The sequence below is a fragment of the Homarus americanus genome, unplaced genomic scaffold (assembly GCF_018991925.1).
Source record: "Homarus americanus isolate GMGI-L3 unplaced genomic scaffold, GMGI_Hamer_2.0 scaffold40565, whole genome shotgun sequence".
In the NCBI taxonomy this organism is placed as follows: Eukaryota; Metazoa; Arthropoda; class Malacostraca; order Decapoda; family Nephropidae; genus Homarus; species Homarus americanus.
This window is the reverse complement of record NW_024735503.1, coordinates 2,274,747-2,288,271: the sequence shown is the minus strand read 5'-3', so window position 1 is coordinate 2,288,271 and position 13,525 is coordinate 2,274,747.

The following is a 13,525-nucleotide window of genomic DNA, read 5'->3' as shown; positions in this document are numbered from 1 at the left end:
AAACGACACGGGTACGTGATGAACAACATGGGAGGAACATTACAGAGGTTAGGAGTAAGTACTGTTCTAGCTTGCGTGCTGACCTACAAGGCTAGGAGCACTGTACATCAACGTGATTTCATGAATAAAAAAGCTGTATCAATGCATTATATTTAGAATCTTGTCTGGCAATCTCATAGTAGCAACCATGTGGATTACACATACCATAAAACACACATAGCAACATAGAACACACATAACATTTAACACACATAATAACATAGAACACATAACATAGCATAGAACATACATAACACAGCATAGAACAGACACAACATCACATAGAACACACATAACACCACATAGAACACACATAACACCACATAGAACACAACTAACACCACAGTAGCCCTAAACCACATGATCACACTCCCACACTAAGACTGGATTCGAACTACACCTGAGCAACACCTGTTTCGGATAGAGAGAATGAATCCAACACCAAATAACACAGTTCCATCTATAATTGAACTTGAATATTAAACCATTTACAATTTCCATTAACGTGCTATTGTTGACACCACTGACTGAGGACATATGACTCTGTTAAACAATACACCTCAGGTCTAATTCGTCTTCAGCTCCACACGTTACCTTGCAGTGTTTACCTTTATAATTTATAATTTTGTCGTGATTAATAAACATATTTTTGGGTGAAATCTGAGAAAGAATGGTTACTTATGTGAATTTCGACTGGGACCAATTTTGTGGGTTTTCTTTTAATCTAGACATATTTGTGTTTCATGTGGTGTCAAGTGGTACCAAATGTCCAGAAATTACAAGTGTCAAACAGTACCAAGTGTCAGGTGTAAACCAAGTGTCAAGTGGTACCATATGTCAAGAAATTACAAGTGTCAAACAGTACCAAGTGTCAGGTGGTACCAAGTGTCAAGTGATACCAAGTGTCAGGTGTTACCAAGTGTCAAGTGGTACCAAGTGTCAAGTAGTACCACGTGGGGCTACCAGATTCTAGTTAAGAAATAAGATACGAAACTGTTTTCGTTCATCAGAGACCAATGTATTTCAGTTAAGCATCCTTCTGGGCGTGTGATTTTATCTTTAACCTAAATGGTTTAGTGGATAATTCTAAAACTTACCAATTGGGTCAAAAGGCAGGCAGTCACGTGTTAAGATAAAGAACTTACATTGGACAGGGACTTGTGCTTTCATCTTGTCAAGCACGTTTCACCCATGAATTCCCACTCTCAATTACAATACCAAAGCCTTTATAAGTTTCATCCGTCTCACGTCTAATTAATAAACGCTGAATAAAACTCACCAATTTCAACTTAAATTTTACCCCATACTTAAGTAATTATTCTCTCTGCTCGACTATTGGTAAGGACTCTGTAAGAACATTCCTCGAGAAATTTAGCAAGACCTTGAAAATCTCCAGAAATGAAACTGGTGAGACTGAATTTTTAAGTGATTGTTCTTGTGAATATATGAAGTTTCTCGTCTCTTTCTGAAGTCATTCTATCTATACTAGTTTTATACAATATAAAATCATATTTAATAAAACGTTGTATGGCCCATTAGATATTTTTTAAAGCTGCAGATCAATACATCTACTAAATTTTAAATGTTTTTATAGGGATTTTTCTCATTTGAGTTTATTGTCAATAGTGGAAAATAACCCTCCCCCCCCCACCACCCAAAACAAATAACAACAGAAACGTAAAATTAAATAAAACAGATAAAACCCTTAAAACATTTTCCATATCAGACAAAAGGGATGTTGTTTATATCTATTTATCTAAACTTTATTATGACTGGCAGCTTCATGAACTATTCACACGTAACCATAACAGTTCTCAGTAATAATAGAAGAACAAGCACTAAACCCGGCCTCCACGGTTCACCTACTATAAACATTTTTTTTTTTTGGATACTCGGAAGTTAACACTGCGAGTTACTGTATTTTAAAACAAAAACAAAGGTTAGTCATTTATTTTTGAAGACCACCAGAAAAATGATACTACTTCACCCTCAATCAATGTTATACTTTATCCATTCTCTCTCCTTCCTCCTCTGATCCAGCTAACCATCCCTCACCCCTCCCTCACCCATCCCTCACCCCTCCCCCGTAGTTGTCACCTCCCTTGGGAAATCCAGCAGACGGGCGGACTCCTCCTCTCAACCACACCATCAGAGCTAAGATGACATTAGGCTTACATTCAACGGAGTAAAGGATTCCGCCATACCACACCACAAGCCTCTCTCAGGGGTGGTGAGTTCATGGGGAGGGGGGGGAGCTGCTGAGGTCATGTGGGAGTAGAGGCAGCTGTGGTCATGTGGGAGGAGAGGCAGCTGTGGTCATGTGGGAGTAGAGGCAGCTGTGGTCATGTGGGAGGAGAGGCAGCTGTGGTCATGTGGGAGTAGAGGCAGCTGTGGAGTAGAGGCAGCTGTGGTCATGTGTGGTCATGTGGGAGAGGCAGCTGTGGTCATGTGTGGTCAGGAGGAGGCAGCTGTGGTCATGTGGGAGGAGAGGCAGCTGTGGTCATGTGGGAGGAGAGGCAGCTGTGGTCATGTGGGAGGAGAGGCAGCTGTGGTCATGTGGGAGTAGAAGCAGCTGTTGGTCATGTGGGAAGGGAGCAGTGTAGTCTGTTACCGTTTTAAGGACACTCGGGAAGTTTGTGAATCAAGATTTTCTTTCCATGAAACTGTTGTGGGTAAGACTGTGCTCACTCAGGCGCTGGGTCATGGCGTCCCTCAAACAGACAGACAGACAGACAGACAGACAGATAGACAGATAGATAGATAGATAGATAGATAGATAGATAGATAGATAAATAGATAGATAGATAGATTTTGATAACGTTTTAAAGTGTAAAATGTTTTATCTGAATACATCAAATAAAAACAGATTATCACACACATGAAATATTACATATATGACCTGGTTAGTTGTAATCTGCTTTACCCTAAGAAGCTTTAGTAAAAGATTTGCGCCCAACATTGATTGTATATATTATTACAACCATTATTGTTATGGAGATTGTGGTTATTGTCGTGTGTGTGTGTGTAAATATGTATACAGTATATACATAGGTGGCTATGTCAGGAACCTGGGACGGCTTGTGGTTGTGATGTAAAGGGGAGTCGACGCTAGAGAGATGAGTCGGGTATTATTTTTGACACCGTAGTCCTCTAGCACAAAGGACCAGGCTAAGGAGGAGTCTGATGGCCGAGGATGGGTTTCACTGTCACCAGGGTGTTTTGAAAGATAGCTCAGGAGGCGTTAAGATTTGTTGGGTTGAGAGTTGGATGATGCAGACTTGAAGGGTCGCTCTAATTTTGTTCCTCTCAGCACATGAGGACAGTGCTGTCTATTTTTACGGGGTGGGATTGTGATATTCTGGGATTTTATAACGAAAATTACTGATCTAACGAACAGGGAACCATAAATAGGACAACTGTAAGCTCTAGGGCCAGACGGAGGCCTAAAATAAAGCCTTCGAGCAGCGTCCCCAAGCAGCCAAGCTTGTGCCACAAAGGCCGAAGAAAATTAATGTACTTTATCAAATTAATTCATACACTGTTGACGAAGTTAAAAGCCAGTTATAATATGAACAAAAGTTATCTTGGATAGTTTTTCATTACAAAATATGTTACGTTTGTCCTAAGGAAATAATTAAAATACGAAAAGGAATGGCGTCATGCGATCACGAATTATTAACATAATTACCGAACAGCCGTGAAGGACGTTTGTTGAATTAAAAACGTAATAAATATTAAAATAGTGCTCGTCTTTCCCTAAAAAGAAATAAAGAACAATCAGAGGATATTTTAAGATTTTAAAATTTAGTAGTTCCGATGGTAGCAGGCGTGCCTGGAGGCTGTTCTAGTGACTCTTAACTTTTCACTCGTGGCAAGCAGACCCGTCTCCACTCGCCCGCCGACAGAACGCCCTACGTGGCCACATATCTTGAAGGCGTTTTCAATCGTATTCACAAGGTTTCTGATGGACCCTCATGGAATGGCTGTTAGCTTGGTGCTGGTAGCGGAGGCGGGCTTGGTTTGTAGGCTTGAGTACCCAAGAGGTCCCACACGCTAACATTAGTAGTGGTCATTACATGATCCGGGTACTGTGGTTAGATATCACTGGTGAGGCGTCTAGTCGCCAGTTAATAGGATCACGTTTATTAATATTATTTATATTTCGCGAGCTTCTTATGGGAGCAAGTGTCTCTATAAAGTTTAAAAACTGTCCGAAGAGATAAGGACAAGGTGGATGAAGATGTGTGCTTCCATAATGTACTGTACGAAGTCTCCGGGTATAATGATACAGGGGCAGCTGCCAGTGTTATGTTATTATATATGGAATGACGTATGAAGGCTTTACACAGTTAAAATATTGTCTCCTTTCCTTGACCTGAATTTTTCATTCAAATGAAAATCGTTTTTTAGTGAAGTGAGAACTCTACTGATCAACGGTATGAATAATATCTTTCACATATTTATGCTAATCTCTGATTACCTTGTTAAAATGTAACGGTGTGAGACTGTTGTCACACAAGGGTGGTCTACCAGCCACTGGTAGATCCAGGACGCCTGAGTGGTTGAATGTGGTGCAAGTCCGTAGACTTTCTAGTGGGAGTGTGGGGGGACAGTCATTAATGAAGGGTTACACTTATAAATTTAACTGGCAGTGGTGAAGAAAAATACTAAATGGTACCGAAACTAGTCTTCCAATTTTCGTGGATTATAACAACATTCACCCCAAGCCTGTATATATATAATGCAGTTTAAGTACTGTATATACTTTACGGAAGCGATGACACTTCCTACTTACAAGCGCTAACTGGCAGGTATCATACAAGATATATTTTACAATAGAGAAGTTTATGAACAGCGATACGCAACTACACATTCCAAAACACTATTGTAAGATTTGCACATTATCAGGTAATCCAAACACAACACTGTTTCTGGAGCCAATGTGCCAGTAGGTTCCAGCTGTTAATCTTTACCTATGTAGTATACAAGAGTAACACGATAACATAGTTTCTTAACACAGGTAAGTTACACGCGGAGGCTGGTTATTATCACCGACAAGAAATTTCAGTAACTCCTTAGACACGTCAAAAATTGTCAACAAGATCGCGAGGCCGGTACACCAAACTCTGGCTTCCTCATAACACAAGTACAAGAACGACTACGCCATTTTCACATAATTTCAAACAATATATTTTCTTTATAAATTTAATACGATAAATAAATAGCGTGCCATTTTTATATTTTGTTGGTTGGGGTCAGTAGCCGCCGCTCAGAGCCAGAGAAGGTTATATCCATATGGTGATAATAGTAGCGATGTGAGATGCCTTATTACCCCTCCGAGAACTACACTATTCACACACAGCTATACAATAAAGACCCGTAAATTGATACCTCACTAACATAGACTTAGTAAAGATAACGTAACCAACCCAGATCCATTTACTGTCCGGGTCGAGCTATCGTTAATCACACCAACAAAAGAGCTTTAGCGTCTGGTGGACCACTCGGCCGGGCTCTTCCACTACACCATTACTGAAAAACCTATTCTTCTTCCCCGGACGCGTCACACTAACAACATATACATCAACAACTTTCATGTCGGGATAAAATATTGTTTTCTAAGTTTATACCAGACGTGTTGTGAGATAAACAAAATTTGCTTTATTGATGTATTATTACATAAGTGAAGGCCGTATTTTGGTATATTGTTTTGCCTTATTTTCTTTTTATCCTTCTGTTTAATGTTTGTTTTTAATTGGTTAATGTACAACTTCGTGTTATTTTTCTTGCGTATTTATAAATCCTCTCGTTATTTTTATTTTTTTGCGTTTATTTTTTATTATCCAACTTTGATTCTTCATTTATTTCATTTTTTTCACGCCCCTGCTTGTCCATTTCATTCTTTTCTTTATTCCCGTTCTATCAAAACTTCTTATTTTGTCTAATTTCAGTAATATACAACTTCCTACCACAATGCACTTGTACCCACGCCCCTGCCACACCGCTTCACGCTGGGGCTTCTGTTAACACAATAATGGCTAAATGTAAAGTTGACCAGTCTCAAAAACAAACTTTCAGAATAACACGTAGATAAGTTGGTGTTGATGATTCCATTAAAGGGAGCAACAGTGATGAAAGAGTTTGGACATTTGTGGTAATATCCGAAAATTCCTGGGACAAGTTGAGTTGAGGAAAACATTATTCTGTTCGCCAGGGTTGATATCAATCTTTCGTCGCCATTAAGTGATGGGGTGAGATACCAGTGATATAAATAACATTAAATAACATACACAGAGGTATTGATGGAACGAATAAATTACTACCACGTCAGACATTGTTGATATGTATATCTTAAACGATTTATAACAATAGGATATTAATGGGTAAAAATATATTAAAACCTCTTGTAATCAGGGAAAGTAGAAGACGTGAATATGTTGTCTTATATGTTATACACACACAGGAAGTATAACAACCGAGCGGGTACATTAGTCACCAGTCCCCAGTCACCAATCCTCCTTGTATACTGAATTAAGACAGTGTAGTGTGCCGCGTCTACACTGGCCGATAAGATTCCTTTCTATTTTGCATTATATAATCCTAAAAAAAAAGTCCCTATAAATTTTGAAATATAGAGGAGGATTCTCAAATTGATGATGTTTGCTACACATTACCATTTATGATGAATGTGTGCTCAAAGTTAGCCATGATGCTAAAAAAATGAACGTTTGTGAAGCTCATTGCTGTCTGTAATAAATCATGGTGTGGTCGCTGGATCATTTGCATGGCTCGTGTATTAACCAGTGCTGTTAAGGTCATCTGGTCATTGGCGCAGTGTTAAAACCATCTATGTGCAATGATTACATGGGAGTTCCAAAATTGAAAATAATTACTGATGCAAAACGCAGTGTCACAAATATTATGAAAATAAAATTCTATGTATAAAATACCTACATAACTCATATATATATGATGATAACAACTAATATAGCAACAGATATTGAAATAGTAAAATTAAAACCTTGATGGACGCTGGGGTTTATTTCTATACAAATCATGGCGGCCATTTCACCAATAACAAAGTATTAATGTATAAGATAAGCAAGTGGCAACACTTTGCTCTTTACAGCTTAGAGTTAAAACATTTTTAGTTCTGCGTCACTCCAAGTCGTCAGTCTCGAGTCTTCATACTCATCAATTGTGATTCTGGAAAGCACAGCGGCATCTGACCCCACACCAGGTGAGTAACACAGAGAGCCTCAACCAAGCACTATAAACTTTTGCACTAAATTTACCCTATTACCATACCAACGCTCCCATATGCTATAGGTATATACTAACAATGCTCGGATTGTATATTTCAGCTTTTAGTTACTTTTATATAAGTAAACCATTATGTAAACACAGATGAACGCATGCACTTGTAAAATAAAAGAATATTTATTTGTAGATGTCCGGCAACTGTGTATCATATAATATTAGTGACTTTAAGCTGACGAGTTACTATATTGTGACCAGCTCAGATATTGGCTACATGTTACCCTTTAGCTTTTGTCTACCGACCACTCTGTCATTTCCTCTCGCTGCAGTCACCGCCAGCACCAATATTAACTGAGACTACCTGACCGTAGTTTAATTAATAACAGCTTACATCAAGCATCATCCATCCACCTACAACTGTTGGGAACACGATTTACACCGCCGGGTTGGTGCGGCCTCCTGGCTCCCCTAGAGTTACCGTCCTCAACAGAGAACCAACACGGTTTATTTGTGAGTTTATCTCATAACATCACCCGCCTTGTATACAGACAATATTTAATCTATCCTTTTCCTTAATTCAGGCGACCATCCAGGTGGTATTGTGGTCACTACCAGCCTGCTGGAGATACGACCATCCAGGTTGACGGTCAGTAGCTGTGGTAAACGTAGTTCTTTGTTCTTTGGGCCAACATGAAAATTTCATCCAAGCCGCATCGCATCACATATTCCAGGAAACTATGTGAAGATGTGAGGTAGGTTATGTGAGGAACCGAAATAAAAGAGTCTCTGTACATGAAGTGATAGACAGTATACCGTTTGTCACCGTCCAAAAGGGTGGCAAATGTAAAGTGCCACCCAGATGTTACTGCCCAGGGATAACACAGTCACGTCTTTGACCCACTTACAGAGAGTGAGAACAAGACGCCTCCTGAACATTATCTTTCCACTTGCTTCTTGATATTCGTCTTTCCTCCCTTACCTCAGTTCCTCCGGCTAAGTCTTTAGTCACCTAACATTTCTTCGCTTCGCTCTGAATGGATGGACAGAGAGAATCTTCACCCGCGTTGCATCTAACATCCAGATCTCGCTCACAAATTTACTGAAGAAGTTAGGAAGAAAAATACTTGAACTTTCAGCCATTTATGGAATTTGGGGCGCTGAGAGAATCCGCAAACCATGACTCAGCTCAGGTAAATATTTCAACAGAACGTAAACCTCAAATTCCTTCCCTACAGAAAAATCTACTATACTTCAAATGATAGAGAAAACGTAACTGAATATTTGAAGGAGAAAAAAATTATAATAAGGTTTTTATCTTAGTTATTTGATACTGTAGAAAAAGTAGTGTGTTAAAAATTGGTGTATATGTTGTGATGCCGTAATACTGAAGATGGTTTGTAGTGGGGAGGGTGTAGGAGGGGAGGATGGTGGTGGGGAGGATGGTGGTGGGGAGGGTGTAGGAGGGGAGGGATGGTGGTGAAAGGGAGGAGGAGGGATGGTGATGAGGAGGGATGGTGGGGAGGGATGGTGGTGGGGAGGAGGGATCATGGTGGGGAGAGAGATGGTGGTGGGGAGGATGGTGGTGGGGAGGATGGTGGTGGGGAGGGATGAAACCAGTGGAGTGAATGGTGGTGGGAGATCATGGTGGGGAGGATCATGGTGGGGAGGATCATGGTGGGGAGAGATGGTAATGGGGAGGATGAAGCTTGACTGCTACTCATGACACAGTAAACTTCTTGAGTTATCAGGTGATTATAGTGGACCAAGGTACAGACATATGAAGCCTCTTGTAAGTTTTAGAAATTACTGAGACAACTCGTGATGTCCGACTAAGAGTGTGAGTGAGGTCGTGCGTCTTGAGAGATATTTTACTAAGACTGAAAAGTGGGTCCCATACACAGGGCTGCCTGTTAGGGACAGTGTGGATACAGTACACTGTATACTAAGCCTTCTGTACACAAGGAGGCAACAAGGCCGGTACTGCACTCGACCGCCTTGACATCCCCAAGTTGTTAACTTAGGTACCCATTTACAGCTGGGTGAACTAGGAGTGCCCGGGGATCAGTGAAGACCACTTGACCTCCGCACTACATTTAACTATAACGTCACAGTTAATAATTATTAAAAAAAAATTAGTGTGCAGATGAAGCCTTGGAATTTTATAAGGTTAATTCTTGGACAGTTGTTTACTGTAAAAATTTACAGATAATTTGTGATTGTAAAGAATGTGTGTGAGACAGCCCCAGGAACACATACTTGTTGTGAAAGAAGTATTTGAGGCGCCTGTTGGTAGTTGATGAGTCACACCTTCCACGACCCCAACTTATTTTATAAATTGTTTTATATTGTAGAGGTATTGGTTAACGCCGCTGCCACTGTGCCAAAAACAACACTGCCATCACTTTTGTGAAACTCTTCTTAATAACAAGTTAAGAACATTATTTTGAAAATGTACTCAATGTAACATCATCTAAGTAATTAAACAACATTATATAAGTCAGCAAAGAATAAGCAAACTTTTATATATTGGCGTGTGTGCGCGCACGCCATAACCCTACAGGCTCAGCCATGTGGGCAATAAAAATGCTCAGGAGAGCAATATTGTGTCAAAGGTGGCGTGTGTGTGGAGGGGGAGGCGGCGAGGAAGCACTCCGACTTTCTTGTGTACAATATATGGAGTCACAGCTGAGAGCAGCAAGGATAAAATAGACGAGACTTTCAACCTTTTATCTGAGTCATTTACTTCACCTGGGCTGCACTTATAGATAAATAAAACTAACAGAAAACTAATAACTTATCTCACCACCACAAATACATCTGTTATTATAATTTATCTGAACCAATATCAAACTACACCTTTAGCAAATTGAATTATAAAGGAAAGTGAAAATAAATTAATATATACAGAGTAGATGTTACTTAATCCTTATTACTCACATAAAACACACGGCATTACTTCAGATTACACAATATCAAGCCACGAAGCTAAAGGCAAATACATTTTTAAATATTTTTCAAACCATTTACTAAACTGCATATAAATAGTATCTGTGTGAACTTATTAAACATAATATTTTAAAGGGGAAGATAGAACACGATATACTGTTTGTCTCTCTCTGTCTGTTACAGCCATAGCTACAAAACAAAAGCAGTTAGAGACGTGAAACTTTACACACATGGGTCCCAAGGTTGTGCAACTTGGTACTACTATTGACCACGGACCCCCAGGTATATAGGTAGTGTTTAGAAGGTAGAATATGAAGGTTGAATGTGAAGGTAGAAAATGGCGATAGAGTGGCAAGGTAGAGAGATGAGATTGAATGCCAGGAGTAAATAAAAGACACATGGTAGAGGTGAAGATCAAGACGATGTGAAAGTTTAGAGAGTAAGAAAAACAGAGACAACAACACAGTGACGCAGGAACACACACACACGAGACATACGGTACTATAGGGAAGGTAAAAGAAGATTGGGGATAGGATACGATCAGTGGATAACCAGAAGAGAAAGAATGAAGAAATATGAGAGATTATAAGTTATGAAAGAGGGGGAAGAGAGATGGTGAAGGGTAGAAGATGAGGGTGTGTGTGTGCAGAGTAAGGAAGGTTAATGCTTTCAAATGAGTTTTAGTGAACAAAGGAAGAGAGAGAGAGAGAGAGAGAGAGAGAGAGAGAGAGAGAGAGAGAGAGAGAGAGAGCTGGTATAGAAAGAGAGGTGTACAAAGAAACAGGATAGGTAAATAGAGAGAGAGAGCAAGTGTACAAAGAGGAGGTTAAGTGTACAGTAAGAAAGGCTAAGTTTAGAAAGGTGAAAGCGGCTCTGTACAGAGAGGGGTGATAAGTGTAGGTTTAAATATACTTATCAGATAACTTAAATTTTTACTGTTGTGAGCTGTAAGTGTGCCAAAAACACCTCTTATTCTTTTGGGTCGTGCAGCAGGTGAGACACGTGGTGCAGCAGGTGACACAGGTGGTGCAGCACGAGTGACCCCGTGTGTTCCGTAGTTGGACGAGATGACTATACGATGTAGTGACGGATAAAATACAATTAATATGTAATATCCTGTTATTCCACATAATAACGTCAACTTTGCCAGTGAGCTAAAATATATTTGACAGCAAGAGGAAGAGATAAAGGTGCCTGTAGCAGGATGATCTCTACAGATGCTGGACGCTTACTGCTGCTCGGGTAACACTCCTCCGGCCGGGAGACAGGTAATATAGTGTTGTACGTTCAATGTTTACAACTGACCGGAGGACATAACTATGTTAACAGCATTACCTGACATAGTTAAGCTTCAAGAGCACTCTTGGGTCAACATGTGACTACACATTAGGAAAGTTATCAGGGAAGCTCCACTAGAGCGATCGGAGCCTCACACATGAACCACAAAGAGCTTCTCCTCTTCTCTGCGAATATGAAGAGAAAGGTAAAAGTGAGGTCTGGTAAAACCTTTAAGTTGGAATGGGATTTCATGAAAGAGAAAGAAAGAACGAAAAAAAAATATTCTGCCAGCCAAATGGCATATTTGGGTTCCGGCCGGAAAGTTTGCCATAAAAGGTTTTCTTACATTTTATGACAGGCAAGAGTTCCTCGAGGGTGTGGCGTGGCGGTCTTGACACATTTTTGTCAGTCAATGAATTGGGAAATATAAGAAAAACTAATTGGATATTAATAGTGTACCGAGTAGTGGACAACCCTCACTATTATAAAGCTAACGAAGGTACATCAGGGTGATTGATTCTATGGTCGAGGCTGGAAAATGTTCACGTGTGTTCTCTGTTGGGAAAACTAAAAAATCACGCTGATGTTCCTCAATAGATTGTCGAAAGCTTGAAAAATAATGTAGTGGTTATTTTTACTCTGTCTCAAGGTCACTGAAGGGACTCATCTCTTCTAGTGCTACTGAGTCACAGAAGATTACTGACAGGTCTGTGTTCCAAACCAGAGATATAATAAAGACTCTACCTACAACAGGAAGCATCAGGTTAAAACTTGAGAGACCAAACAGTGGATCGACATCACTGCCTGGATCGAGGGTTGATTACACTTAACATGGAACCAGGGATTTCCTTATTCTCTCGGGATATAGAAGGACCTCTACTGATACAGGGAAACACTAGACTGAGTAATATATAGGGGAGGGTATAGAGAACTCAGATACCATTGAATATATAAATCAGGTATAAGAAGATATTGATGTTGTATTGAAGAAAGGAGACTGTCTGAATGTCGATATATTCTCTTCTTCGTCATACAAGAGAAATGTCTGTGTCTGTCCTTTCAAGATTATATTCAAACAGTTACCAAGAAGCTCCTTTACTGTATCTCTACTGGCAAAAAGTAGCAAGTAAACAATCAAGAGGTTCCTGTAACGTATCTCTAATGGCAAAAAGTAGCACGTAAACAATCAAGAGGTTCCTGTAACGTATCTCTAATGGCAAAAAGTAGCACGTAAACAATCAAGAGGCTCCTGCAACGTATCTCTAATGGCAAAAAGTAGCAAGCAAACAATCAAGAGGCTCCTGTAACGTATCTCTAATAGCAGAAAGTAACAAACAAACTCCTTAATAAAAATCCTTACTAGTTCCATGATAGTATTTTCTAATCATAGATTCAAATGACTGATGGAAACTCTAAGTGCACCTTGGGTTTCTGAATGGTATCTACCCAGCTGATTGGATACTAAGTTAATGATGTATTGTCTGGGGGGTAGATTCTGGAAGGTGGGAGTAGATTCTGTTACGTAAGATAGATTCTGGGATCTCCTAGAATCAATCCGGTTATAATTTAAGGGGTGGGGGGAGGACCTTACACCGGGTCTACTCAGAGAACCCGCTAACCTTCACTCCCTCATGACTGAACTTGGTGGCAGGAATTCCTCTTCGGGAGACTGTAAATCTAATGTCAACTTGGCCGTGACGGTCTGACACAGAGAAAGCAGTGTGGCTCTCTTGGTGTATTTCCCAGGGGAGGTGCAGGTAACACTAGAGGGAGGAGGAGTTGAGGGGAGAGAGTAAGAGGGGAGAGAGTAAGAGGGGAGAGAGTAAGAGGGGAGAGAGTAAGAGGGGAGAGAGTAAGAGGGGAGAGAGTAAGAGGGGAGAGAGTAAGTATATTAGTAGTAATAGTGGTGGTGGAGAAGCATCATAGGGGAGGAATGGTTCAGCTGGAAGTAGTGACAACGAAAGGCGTCTTATGGTTTTATTTCTTTTTTTTATTTAGTTAA